The 13288-nt window shown below is 32.9% G+C and overlaps 1 pseudogene across 1 annotated transcript; it reads left to right on the top strand.

Annotated features, from left to right (window-relative positions):
• The first annotated feature begins 1151 nt into the window (after positions 1 to 1151).
• On the top strand, positions 1152 to 10151 carry LOC147907885 (uncharacterized; annotated as a pseudogene). The gene is made up of 4 exons (XR_015546996.1): positions 1152 to 1357; positions 7316 to 7786; positions 7866 to 7978; positions 8130 to 10151. The product of XR_015546996.1 is annotated as an uncharacterized LOC147907885 (transcript).
• Positions 10152 to 13288: the final 3137 nt, after the last annotated feature.

The raw sequence follows: 13288 nt of genomic DNA on the forward strand, positions 1-13288 counted from the left end.
TAGCATACCCCACCTAAAATCTTAATGAAATTACTCATCCGACGCGTTTTCACTCAAAAAGAGAAAAGAAAGAATCTGGTAAATAAAATGCGGCGATCGGCCTCGTGAACCGGGATATTAAGCGTCAAAATTTGAGACTTTAGAGCTTAAGATATCTGTCATTCCGACTCGCTACAGCGCTACATATATATAAGATCTATTCTTTTTCAAAGAATTTTGAAATAGTGCTATAAGTTAGAGTAAGATAGTTGTAGTTTGGAGCACTTTAAAAACGATAATTCACTATTTTAAAAATAATTTACTATTTTAAAAACAATTCACTGCTCTAAAAACAATAATTCACTGTTTTAAAAACAATTCACTGCCTTAAAAACAATTCACTGCTTTAAAAATAACAAGTCACTGTTTTAAAAACAATTCACTTAAAAACAACAATATACTATTTTAAACATACAAATTCTTTGAATTAGCAGTGAATTTGTATCACTCTGAGACTGTAACCTCAGAGATCAGTATACAAAATGTTTCTACAGTTGCTTCAGGCGACTCAAATCGCTCACCACGCATCTTCTTTTTAATGTTTGGGAACAAAAAGAAATCATTAGGTGAATATGGACAATGAGTCATCAATTCGACATTTTTATTGGATAAAAAATCAACGGTTTGACGTGCTTTGTGATAGCTGGCGTTGTCAAAATGATGCGACGATTTTGGTTTGTTCTACGCAATTCATTTATGACTTCTGGTAAACAAATTGTTGTATACCAATTAGTATTTACAGTCCTTCGATCCTCTAAAGCCACGGTTGCCACATCTCCGGTATAACTGAAGAAATAAGCAATCATTTGCTTGGCAGCACTGCATGAACGAACAACTTTTTGTTGGTTTCAGTTCATTTTGAAATATCCGAACGATGGTTTGTTGTTTATTTTCGGGCTCATACGAATAGATCCGTGTTTTATCCCCAGTAACAGATGTTGTAGATTAAATTTGACCGACCTCGGTTGAATTTCTTGAGCATTTCTTTGCTCTATTTAACACGAGCCTGTTTTTGAGCCTCGGTCAAATTGTGTGAGATCCAACGACTGCAAAGTTTCCGTACGTTCAAGTGATCATGCAAAATCGTATTGCTTTCATGTCAATGCCTAAGGATGCCTAAATCTCGCGGTATGTCATATGCCGGTCTCAATCATTTCACGCACAGCATCAACATTAGTGGCAACAACAGACGTGGATGGACAATCTTCACGGAATTCGTCACAAAGAAAGATACGTCCACGCTGGAATTCGGCAAACCAATTATAAACAGTCCTATTAGATGGTGCTTCCCAAAAGCTGATCGATGCATTGTTTCGGAGTTAGATTACATTTGTAATCGTAAAAAATCACTGTCCGAAAATTTTCACGCGAAATTTCCATTTTCTCACAAAATAACTTCTTTTAAAATACTATGCAAACAAAACTAGTTAGCTTGAGTACAAACTGTCAACTGAATTATAGGTTAAAAACGTCTAATTTTACGGATATGATAGTAGCAAGACGTTGGCGCTACTGCAAATATTAGATTGCAGAAACTTTTCCAGCAGCCTACGTATTACGATTAAATCAGTCTACAATAGAGAAGTATGTATTCCAGAACGACAACTTACTTAGTGAGTTTTTTCATTTGATTGACATATTCCATTAGATCCTAAAATATAGACCAATCAGATGAAAGTGCTCCAAACTGTCTCATTCTAACCTATTTCAGAATTCTTCGGAAAAGAACAGATCTTATGTATATGTAGCGCTGCAACGAAGCTGCGTTTGGAAACATCACTCATTGGTGTGTTTCGGTGACTTCAGTGAAGAAGTAGTGGGGGTATCGTGTGTTTTTGGGTGGTGAGTGTTCCTGAATGGCTTACGTGTGGCGTGTCATCTCAATTCCACCTCACCACTCACGTTTAACCCTATACATAATCTCGAGCTAAATAATTCATCGATGAAGAAAGACGATGGAATGAGTGTAAAGAGGAAAGAGTATAAGTCATTCCTTCCATGATTACCGGCACCTAATAAACATTTCACTATTGTATCGGATAATTATATGTTGCTGTATCGACTTTAGACAATGATAAAATTTTTCATCGTGAAAATTCAAGTTAATATAATGCTGATTCTACAATGAGTTTTATGAGCCTTCTACAATAAGTCAGATTATAAATCCATAGATACATCAGCCATAGATTATAAGTCATAAGTTAGAAATGAATCACAGTAGTCAAGTTTCTGACTTATGATTTATGACTTATTTCATTGTAGAAGGCCTAGTAACCTTAATCGATGAATTTGATCAATCAGCGTTAGTATTCTACAACTCTTACAAGTTGGCTATTAGTCAACTTTACCGACTAAGACTTCCGATTATTGACTCATTGTAGAATCAACATAATAGGTTTGACAACTAACATATTCTGATTGTAACAGTTCTTAGGCCGGTATTCATAGTCAGATCTTATATTCAAGACCGTCTTAAATACGGTCTTAAGAAGTCACGAACCAATTAGAAAACTGCATTAGCGTCTTAAGACATTATTTAAGACAGTCTTGAAATACGACTCGACTATGAATACCGGCCTTATTATTGTAAATCCTTAAAGAAAATTGACATCAGTGATATAAAACTTTAGATGCTGAATATTACTTCATGTCCAAAGATCTATTATAATAGTTTCTGCGAGACTTATTGTCAATCGTAGAACAGTTAGTTTTGTTCTAAATAGTACTGGACACGTACAATTTTACAACATTTATACAAATAATCTGTTGTATTCTGTGCGTAAAATATAATATTATTAAAGGCAGAGCTATAAAAAGAAAGTTAGAATAAAAATAAATAAAAAAATAATAAAATTTAGACAAATTTTCTAGATTAATATAACTGTTCAAAATTTTTTGACCCAAGAACGCGATATAATTGTCTTTTTCTCTCATTCCATGGAAAAGAAGAATTTCGATTGATCGATTCCCTTATGTATTATGCATTATATGTTATGCAAGTCTGTGCTGCGACCATAACACACCGACTCACACTGACTCCTCTTGCTTTTCGCACGGATGATTTAGTGGTACGGTGTAATTCTCTCGACGTTTCCGAACGATCTCTCGAACTAGTGCACATCGAGTATGGTACACATAAGTATTTCCGAACAGCTGGTGTGTATTAGTGGCACACCAGTGAGTGTTTCCAAATGTAACCTAAGTCGGAATGACAGATATCTTAACTTCTAAAATCTCGAACTTTAACGCTTAATATCTCGGTTTACGAAGCTGACCGCCGCATTTTTTTGCCAGATTCTTTCATTTTGAGTAAAAACGCATCGAATGAGTATATTTTCATTAAGATTTTAGGTGAAGTATGCTATCCTAAATAATTACCAAAGAATATATCAATAAATAAAATAAGATGTTAAATAAAATAAAATATATATATTACAAATATTTATATTTATTGAATTTCAAAATCATTGGGTGATTTACATAAATATAGAACGGCCTACGTTGATATGAATTGTCTTATTTTGTACATTATTGATAGAAATTACTGTGTAGTTTACAAAATCTACAGATTCAATCATTTCTATGAGTAAAACTTCGAAAAGCCTATTAGAACATATTACAATCTTTGCTAATTTAAAATGACTTTTGTTTTCTATTAAAATGATATCCAATATTTATTCTCCAGAATTTAATTGAATTATTGTATCATCTGTTCATTGAGCTTTCTGGTATTTTGTACTGTGAAAAATTCGACCGTTAAAGATATATTTTTTATATGCTCGGTAAACTTTTCCATTATGCTTTACTACATAGCCTTTACCAGCTACATTCTATTTTGTATAAAGAAGCATTTGATCACTACTTGTTATTTATAAAAAGTTTATTCACGCTATTAAAAACAGAGATAACTGATGATTTATCGCAATGCGAGTACGATCTAATAAAATTTGTAAGCTATTACGAAATATATAATATTATGGAGCAAAATATATGACATTTAATGTTCATACTCTATTGCACATAGTTGAATCGGTTAAAAAATGGATGCTCTGTCTATCTATTGGACATCTATCTACTGGATATCATCTACTTTTGCATTGAAAGTAATATTTATTACCTAAAACAATGTATAAATGATCCGAATGGAATAGATCAACAAATGATGAAAAAATTATTGGAAATTTTACACTTTAAAACAGAATATACTAACTATTTGATACCTGCAATTTACGATTATTATACGAATTTGTTTCAATACTAATATTTGTTCATGTCTTATACATATGATAGCAATAACGTCGTTTTAACTTAAGTTTTGACATTTTTTATCTCGAAAACTATTGATTTTATCAAAAAAGTCTAAGAGACAAATTCATTTTGATCTAATTGAAATTAAAGAATTTTTTCGGAATTTCTGTTCAAAGTTTAGATTTTTTAAACAAAAAATTATAACTTTTTAACGCTCACTTAAAAAAATAAAGTGTATGTAGATGTTTTTTCGCAGAATAATATCAGGAATCGAATCCAATCATTTTCAATCGCTAGAACCTTTGATCGGTCAGTTGATGCATTTTCTAAGCGACTTTTCGGGGATAAACCGCTTGCCTATATTGTTTGAAACATTTTTTCGTATCTTTTTTATTTCTTCAAAAAACCTGTATTTATTAAAATTATACACGTACAAATGTATACACATTTTCTTGTTTGATACATGCTAAGTGCATTATTCAATTTTAGGGCGTACCATCTAATATATTATTTCATTCGTATATTATTTTATATTTTGGTTTCTATTAGCTGTATTTGTAATGATGAAAATAAAATTTTACAAATAAAAATATATACAATTTAATTTTTACCGAAAAATTGGAAAAATTCTGATTGAATCGAACTATTTTTGTCAGTCACGATAAAATCGGATTTACGTTGCATTAAATCCGATTTAATTTTCAACTGTTCATTGGGAGACATTCCGACTGAATCGGATATTTTGCTAATCATGGCAAAATCAGATTCTCGTTCCATTAAAATTTCATTATCGTCTGCAAAATCGAAGAAATTCCGATTGAATAGAATTACTTTTTGTTGGTTACAACAAAAAATTGCATTAAATACGATTTTGTTTTCATTCAAGGAATAGGAGAATTTATGATTGAATCAGATTTATATGATTCAATTATTAGATGTATAACTTTACTTCCGTCGTTTTTTTTTCCGAAATTCGATTATTGTAAAAAACTGGTTATACATTTATGATTCAAAGTATTGTCCATCGCTGGCCACTACTTTCTCCCATCTTTCGGGCAGCGTACGAATCCCGCGTCGAAAAAATTGGTCATCTTTTGAGGCGATCCACGAATTGATCCAATTTTTTACTTCTTCATAAGACCGGAAGTGCTGGTCAGCCAGGCCGTGTGCCATTGATCGAAACAAGTGATAGTCAGAGGGAGCAATACGGCAGGTGAGGTAGGACTTACCATTTCAACGTTTCCAAGTATGTCTTGACCACTTTCGCAACATGGGATCGAGTATTGTCATGCTGCAAAATCACTTTATCGTGTCTCTCGTTGTATTGCGACCGTTTGTCTTTCAATGCTCGGCTCAAACGCATCAATTGCGTTCGATACTGATCGCCTGTGATTGTTTCAGTCGGTTTTAACAGCTCATAATACACTACGCCGAGCTGGTCCCACCAAATACAGAGCATGACCTTGGAGCCGTGAATATTCGGTTTGGCCATCGACATGGAAGCATGGAAACTCCCCATGATTTTCTGCGCTTGGGATTATCGTAAGGAACCCATTTTTCATCCCCAATCACAATGCGATGCAGAAATCCCTTCCGTCTTTGCCTTTCAAGTAGCTGTTCATAAACAAACAAACACCGTTCAACATCTCTCAGCTTCAACTCGTACGGCACCCAATTTTCTTTCTGAATCATTCCCATGACTTTGAAGCGTTTTGAAATGGCTTGTTGAGTCATTCCCAATGATCGTGCCAATTCTTTTTGATTTTGACACAAGTCTTGATCAAGTAATGCTTCCAATTCTGCATCTTCGAAAACCTTCTCTCTTCCACCATTATGCCGATCTTCGACGTCAAAATCACCGTTCTTGAAGCCGTCGTTGAAACCACTCACGACACGTTTTTTCACTAATAGCGGCCTCATCATAAGTATTTGAGAGCATTCAATGAACCTCAGCCGCAGATTTCTTCATATTGAAGCAGAAAATTAAAACCTCCAGCAAATGACAAGAATTTGGCTCGTAAACTGACATTTTCAATCGAGAATAATTTCATGATGCAGACACAAATCGACTAATGTTTCTATAGGGTTAGGTTGACAGATGTCCAAGTTTATTGTATGACGTCTATGATTTATTTATTTCAACCATCACTTACCGCCATAAAGCCATCTATAGGAAAACGGCTGAAGCAAAGTTGTACACAAAATATAATCCGTATAAAGCGCATTAAATCCGATTTATTTATTTTCAATCGGTTTCAATATCCTATTCTCGGTGCAAGAATCTCGATCGATATGGATTACTTTTGTTTTAATCGGTTGTTGTCGGCAGGATGCTCACAGCACTCACAGCGCTTGAAAGCCTCTAGAGAGTATAAGGACGATATAAAATCGATTTTATCGACTTCGATCAAATTCGATTGTCACCCTTAAAGATATTACTGAAAAGGCAACAACAATATTTAATAATAAATCAATGACATTAGTTCGTCATCGCACGATTAACAAACTTAATAAGTTTGTTAAAGTTCAAAAGGAATTCAGCCTTTACAGATCATGTAATATTTAGAATTGATTGTAAAAACTGCGATACCTCTTAAGTAGGCCAAACCAGAAGAAAATTGCGAAAGAGAATTAAAGAACATTGTAACAATACAAAATTGGATCTATCCAGATATTCTGTTATCACTAATCACATGTTGGAATACGATCACATGTTTGATTGGGAAAATACAAAAATATTAGACATTGAACATAATTATAACAAGATATTGATATAACGGAGATGATCTGTATTAAAGAACAAAAGAATGATATATATATTTTTTATAAAAATATATATTTGAGATACAATATCACTCAATTCTTATACATTAAAATATACGTTTATTATACGTTTCGACTCACAGAGTCTTCTTCAGTTAACAATACAATTAATAATTGTATTATTATACAATTATTATTATTATACAATTATTAATTGTATTGTTAACTGAAGAAGACTCTGCGAGTCGAAACATTTTAATGTATAAGAATTGAATGATATTGTATCTCAAATATATATTTTTATTGTAATCCAACAACTTTTATGCTCGTTTTTGATCGTTATCTTGTTGTTTTGTTTTTCAAATAATCGAGCGTTTTATATTATTGTTATTAAGTTATTTTTATTGTACATTTATTTGGAGACGTTGATAACAATTCAGTTCTATGCACATGACAGTTATCAAAAACTAATTCAACTTTAGCTAACTAGTAGTTAGCCGATGTCTCCATGCAGTGACAACTTCGATTAACCAGCAGCTCTTGCATCATTGGGTACAATTTTCCACGACAAGAAGCACATCAAGAGACACGTACAAAATTCGTAATGCATCGCAGCCATTCGAAGGAGCAATTGGAGCAATTGATTGCATTCCTTCATTAACATTTTAGGTCCAACAGAACATGAAGAAGCATTTGTAAATCTCATCATGGGAATCATTCGTTGAATGTGCAAGCTGTGAGTAACTTGACTTGTAATGTACGTTAGTATCAGAAACTTTTACTTAACCTTTAATAATAATTTTATTTACTTTCAGATAGTAGATCAAAACATGAGATTGTTCAATATCGATGTAAGATGACCAGGGGCAAGAAACGATTCCTTCATATGAATCCGTCAAGCCATGCAATTTCACTACGATGAGCAGGCGTCAAACGTGGTTAATCAATAAATGTCTACGACTGTACAGGAAGTTTGAAGTTTGTTACAAATGAAGTTTGTTACATTTTCTAATAATCCATGATATACTAGATTTATTTGTATGAATATATTTTTAGTTTCGCAACGTACATTTTAATAGAATGATTAAAATCCCAACAAGTGATTCCAGATATCCACTTGAACCGTGGCTCATGACACTCTTGCCGCAAGGCATATTCTGCAGGAAATCGGCAATTTCAGTATACAATTGATTTATGCAAAGCAAGAAACGTGATCGAGCGATTTTTCAGTTGTTTTAGAAACATGTGGAGATGTCTCTCGTACCAACGTGTGTTAATGTATCTAATGTTTGCTGGATATATCATTAATGCCATATTGCATAGCATACTTCACTATCACCTATCTATAGATGACTTCTATGTTGAAAATGAAGCTAATGTTGATATGACAATACAAGTTAGGCAAGGTAGAAATGAAATCAGACAAGGACCTCATGCTATAGCACAACGCATCCAAGATCAAATAATAGAGAAAGATATGGACACATTTCCGAAGATAAATTCCCGAATGCTAACTGAATATTCAATGATAAGTTTGGGAAACAATGAATGGCTTCAAATAGAATTAAGTGTCTAAACAATTATGAAAAAAATATTGTATATAAACAATATCTATAAAATGATTTTTATATAGTACTAGTTTATTTAGCATTTTTTTTTTTGAAATTACAAATATCCCTTTCTTGCGAACTATAAACTTTACATTTTTTAAAGTAACATTATTTTACAGTGTGTACATAAAATAAATTAACTCAAACATTGTTTCAAATAATGACTTATTTGCAATAATGACTACTCGATACATTTAATTCTTTTTCATCACAATTCTTAAATTTAATAAATAATTTTAATAAATTTCGTTCTCAAACTATTTTTTACCATTTGACTTCTCTCTTTGGACTTAACGTGATTCTCGCCCTTGAACGACAATTTAGTATAACATACATAACGATACTCTTATGAACATGGTGGGATAACATTTTAGTTTCTTATATACAATTATGTCATTAGTTTCGTTTTTTAATTTGCGATTAGATTATTAAGTTAATTGTATTGTTAATTGAAGAAAACTCTGTGAGTCGTTTTAATGTATAAGAATTGAATAATATTGTATCTCACATATATATTTTTATTGTAATTTCACAACTTTTATGTTCGTTTTGATCGTTATCTTGTTATTTTGCTTTTCAAAATAGCTTAATTTTTTATTTAGCATCAGTATGAATCAAGAAGCATTGTCACGTGAGAATATAATAATTACTTGTATGTTAGGAGACACCAATAGAATGTTGGCGAATGAGGTCAGGTCTTAACAAATTCGTTAATTCCATTGCAAGCAGCAATATTTGCAATTTCAACGATGGCCTAAAAAGTGTATTGGAAATTATGCAAGTTCTTAACTTAACGATCGGTACCACCTGCTACAACTTTTGCATAAAAACCGATGAACGGCGGATCCGCGCAGCCGAGCGCGCCATGACTGCGGAAGCTAAAGCAGCTTGGAGACTTGACATGTCCAATAAAAAGGTCAAAGATGATGAGGACCTTAATTTGGAAGGACAATTGTACGGGCCAGGCATTGCCGATTAAGGTAATAAGCTAATAATTGCAAGATTTCTCGTACCAAAACTTAAAACGCGTTTTCTGAAAAACACTATTTTTCAAACTGGTGTACATCACAACGCCCACAATTTTTATCCGATCGACAAAAATCAAATATCTTTATACTCAGCATGGGTGCCTTTATGGTACTACCTAGCCTTTTTTAAAAAGAATCACTAGATTTTTTTGGAAATCGATTTTATGTCAGATTTTTAGGCGAAAATTCGATTTTTTTTTTCAAAGTCGCGCCATTTTCTCAACAATTGATATTTTTTAAAATCCACCGGTACTACCTTAGCTAAACTATCACAGATTAAGAACCAATTTGTATTTTTGCTTTAGATCACTCCAGTCAGCCACAATCGTGTACACCAGCAAGACATACGCGACGCTAGCGGCCTCTTTTGACGGCGTTTATTTTATAAACCATGATGATTTTTCAAAAACAAAAAATATGTTCAGTGTCTTTAATATGTAAATAAAAAAGCCCAAAGACCCGATTTTGAATTGCGCACTTCTTTGTATGTAAAAAAAAAATCTTAAAAATGAGGTCAGGTCTTAACAAATTCGTTAATTCCATTGCAAGATCTGGACTTATGCGAAAAATGCATGAATTCATTGCAAGGGAAATCAAATGGATTCTGTGCGTCTCTCAATATTCTCCGTTCTATGCGCCTTTCCATTTGTCGTAGTACTCTCTCTTTCTTGCAGTATGTAAGTTCCCAAGCGAGAAATTCGATAGCTATTATGTTCCTATTTTTTAAATTAGAAATATTCTTAAAATATATATAGTTAATCATTATTCAAAATAGTGTTATACAACGATCATTTCATGATAAATGACATAACCTCACTTTTCATTGTCAATAATTTAATGGTGCAAATAGATATATGAATAAGAAGAAAAATTAAGTTATTTTAAATACGGTGCTTACCTCTTATACTTTAGTATATCAATAATAATTTCAAAGCATGGTACAACACTTCGATACTACGCAATACTACATATGTATGTTATCGCGGAGTGTCGTTACAACTTAACTAGAGGTCCCGAAATCCTTGCTTCGATAACAGACAAATCTCGCTAACTTAACGACTGTGTTATCGTCAAAATTTGTTGAGTCCTATAGAACACCATTCTTTGCTACCGCATCGCTTCAGTAATTTAACGAACCGATACCCATTGCTAGCTATTTTTCTCGTTAATTCTTTCGCTAATTCGGATTATAACGAGGAACTCTGTCGTTTTATGCAATTTCATTTTTTATGGAATTCGTCCATATGTAGATTTCCACATTCGCAATGTACTCGTAGCATTATAAGGAAACGTGGAAAACACAAATTATTCGAATTATCTAATTATAAAATTGAGCGTTTTGCTATGTATTTGCGTGTTAAACAATTTGCCTTACCACGACCCGCAGGTGCCGCAATGTTGAAAACGCGTACATCGCAAATCGGTATCGATTTCACCGATACTTTGAACTATTGAACTTAGAGCCCCCGTATGTACTTGGAAGTTAAATCGCGTACCGGACGAAACGATAGTTCTACCGGACATGCGCTAGATTCGCTAAATCGAACGATATTCCCATATAATCGCCTTGTTTCCATGAACGTATCGCATACGTAGATTTTGTGGGACGCGTTTTCTAGCCAGCAAATGGTATTTGCGCCTTCGAATATTGGTCGTATCGCGAAACTTGTCTCTTTTCCGAGAATGCCAAAATTTCTAAAACATCACGTAACTCTATGAAATTAAAATTATCGCCAACCTCGTGTTTATTATTTTCATGTTTATTATTATTTTCCACCTTACGTGTTGATACGACTTCATTAATCACTTGTTCGGCTGGACGTCGTTGCCTCAAACTGTGTCGGCCTATCGGATGTCCCCCACGATGCGGAATCGCACGGTTTACAATGCAATTCGGAATTATGAAACAAATATTAGAATCTAAAGCAAACTTTTAGTGAAATTTTCTTTGATTTATTTCAAAAATATATTATGTTGCTTATCTCCAACTCAATGCTTGAAGTCGGCTGTGTACCCTCCAACGTCTTCTTCATGATCGAAGCATTTGCGTACTTCTAAATGATTCGAGATTATCCAGCAATCTCGCATTATCATCGCAATGTCCAACTTGTGCATAATACACAATAATGTATGAAACACTCATCCGCGAAAACTCTCGAAAACAGAATAATTCTTTTCGTCATTATCTAACAACTTTATCAAACTGTAATTTTTGGTTCAAAGCAGGCGATGATAAAGAATTTCTCAAGCAAAGCGTCATTTTTATTGCATACAAAACTAATGAACTTTGTAATTTTCCAACGCAAATCAACACTTGACAGTCTCAACGTAAAATTAATCCTTACCTTACTCGCTACGTGTTATTTATACGGTAATAGTGTACATGAAAATTTCTAAAGAAGGATGAATCAATAAAAATTTTTAGCTACGCCAAGGTTAGTTAGTAAATTTTGACAATTTTGCCGATTGGTTTCTTTCCTTTTACATAAAGAGATTTTCTTGAAAAATGCTCAGAATGGGAGACGATAAAAATTTTCTAATTACGACAACATTCTAACCTTGACATTACCTTAACAATATAAAATTAACTCCCTTCCTCTCACATAAGCTTTACTCCCACTATCACTCACTTTAAGAAAAATCCTTTCCTCTCATTTTCGTCATCTCGGAAAAGTTTTTGTCACAAGTTTTTAACACTATAGTATTCTTATTGTAGGTAAATCAAATTTAATCTTTCCCATTTTTTCCCCTTTTTTGGAAAAATTCTTACATATTATTAGTCTGTGACAAGCAAAAAGTAAACTTCAATGAAGAAGAAACAGAATTTTAATGAGTATTCTTATACCACATAACGTTTGATTTTTGCTAAATTTCGTTTGTTGTAAAAAAAAAATAGATTTGTTAAACATAACTTTCTTCACTTAAATTTTTTCTCTTTATTATTGTTACAAGATAGAGTAGAAAAAATCCCGGATCCCTTAAATATCTTGAAAAGTAATCATTTTTGAGAAAAATGTTTTATACAAAAGTAGGGTTGAAAATGATTTATTGACTAACCTTATCAATTTGATCATGGATAGCGTCACCAAGGTTAAATCAAATCGATTTTTTTAAACGAAACATCCTATTTTTTATTTTAGAATCTAATAGCTGAAGTTGGGAGCTTTCCAAAACACTATAATAAAGCCTCTTTTTAATCAGTACTTTTAAAGTTATGAGAGTTGAAAGTTTCTAAACCGCCGCGGCATTAGCATTACCTAAGCTAAGGTGCTCGTATCTCCTTTAATGATGCGAGGATGGGGTGATCATAGGAGGTCTTACGCAAGCGACAAGACTTTTCAATCAATCTTTTAGAAATAAAGACAATGATATATCTAAATCAACTGTCATTCATTTGAGCATTTGTCATTTCTTTAACCCAGCTCGCCTTACCTAGCAGTTTATAATTACTTTCTCGGCTAGACTCCACCGGGATCTGAAACGGGAACTTCGTCAAGTTATATCTCTGAATAGAAAATATATTTTTAACTTATCACATGCAAAATTGATATCTCTAGAGAAAGACAAGAACAAATAAACAAAGATAAAACAAAAAAACAA

This window comes from Acromyrmex echinatior, chromosome 12 (genome assembly GCF_024713525.1).
Source record: "Acromyrmex echinatior isolate Ae372 chromosome 12, ASM2471352v2, whole genome shotgun sequence".
Lineage (NCBI taxonomy): Eukaryota > Metazoa > Arthropoda > Insecta > Hymenoptera > Formicidae > Acromyrmex > Acromyrmex echinatior.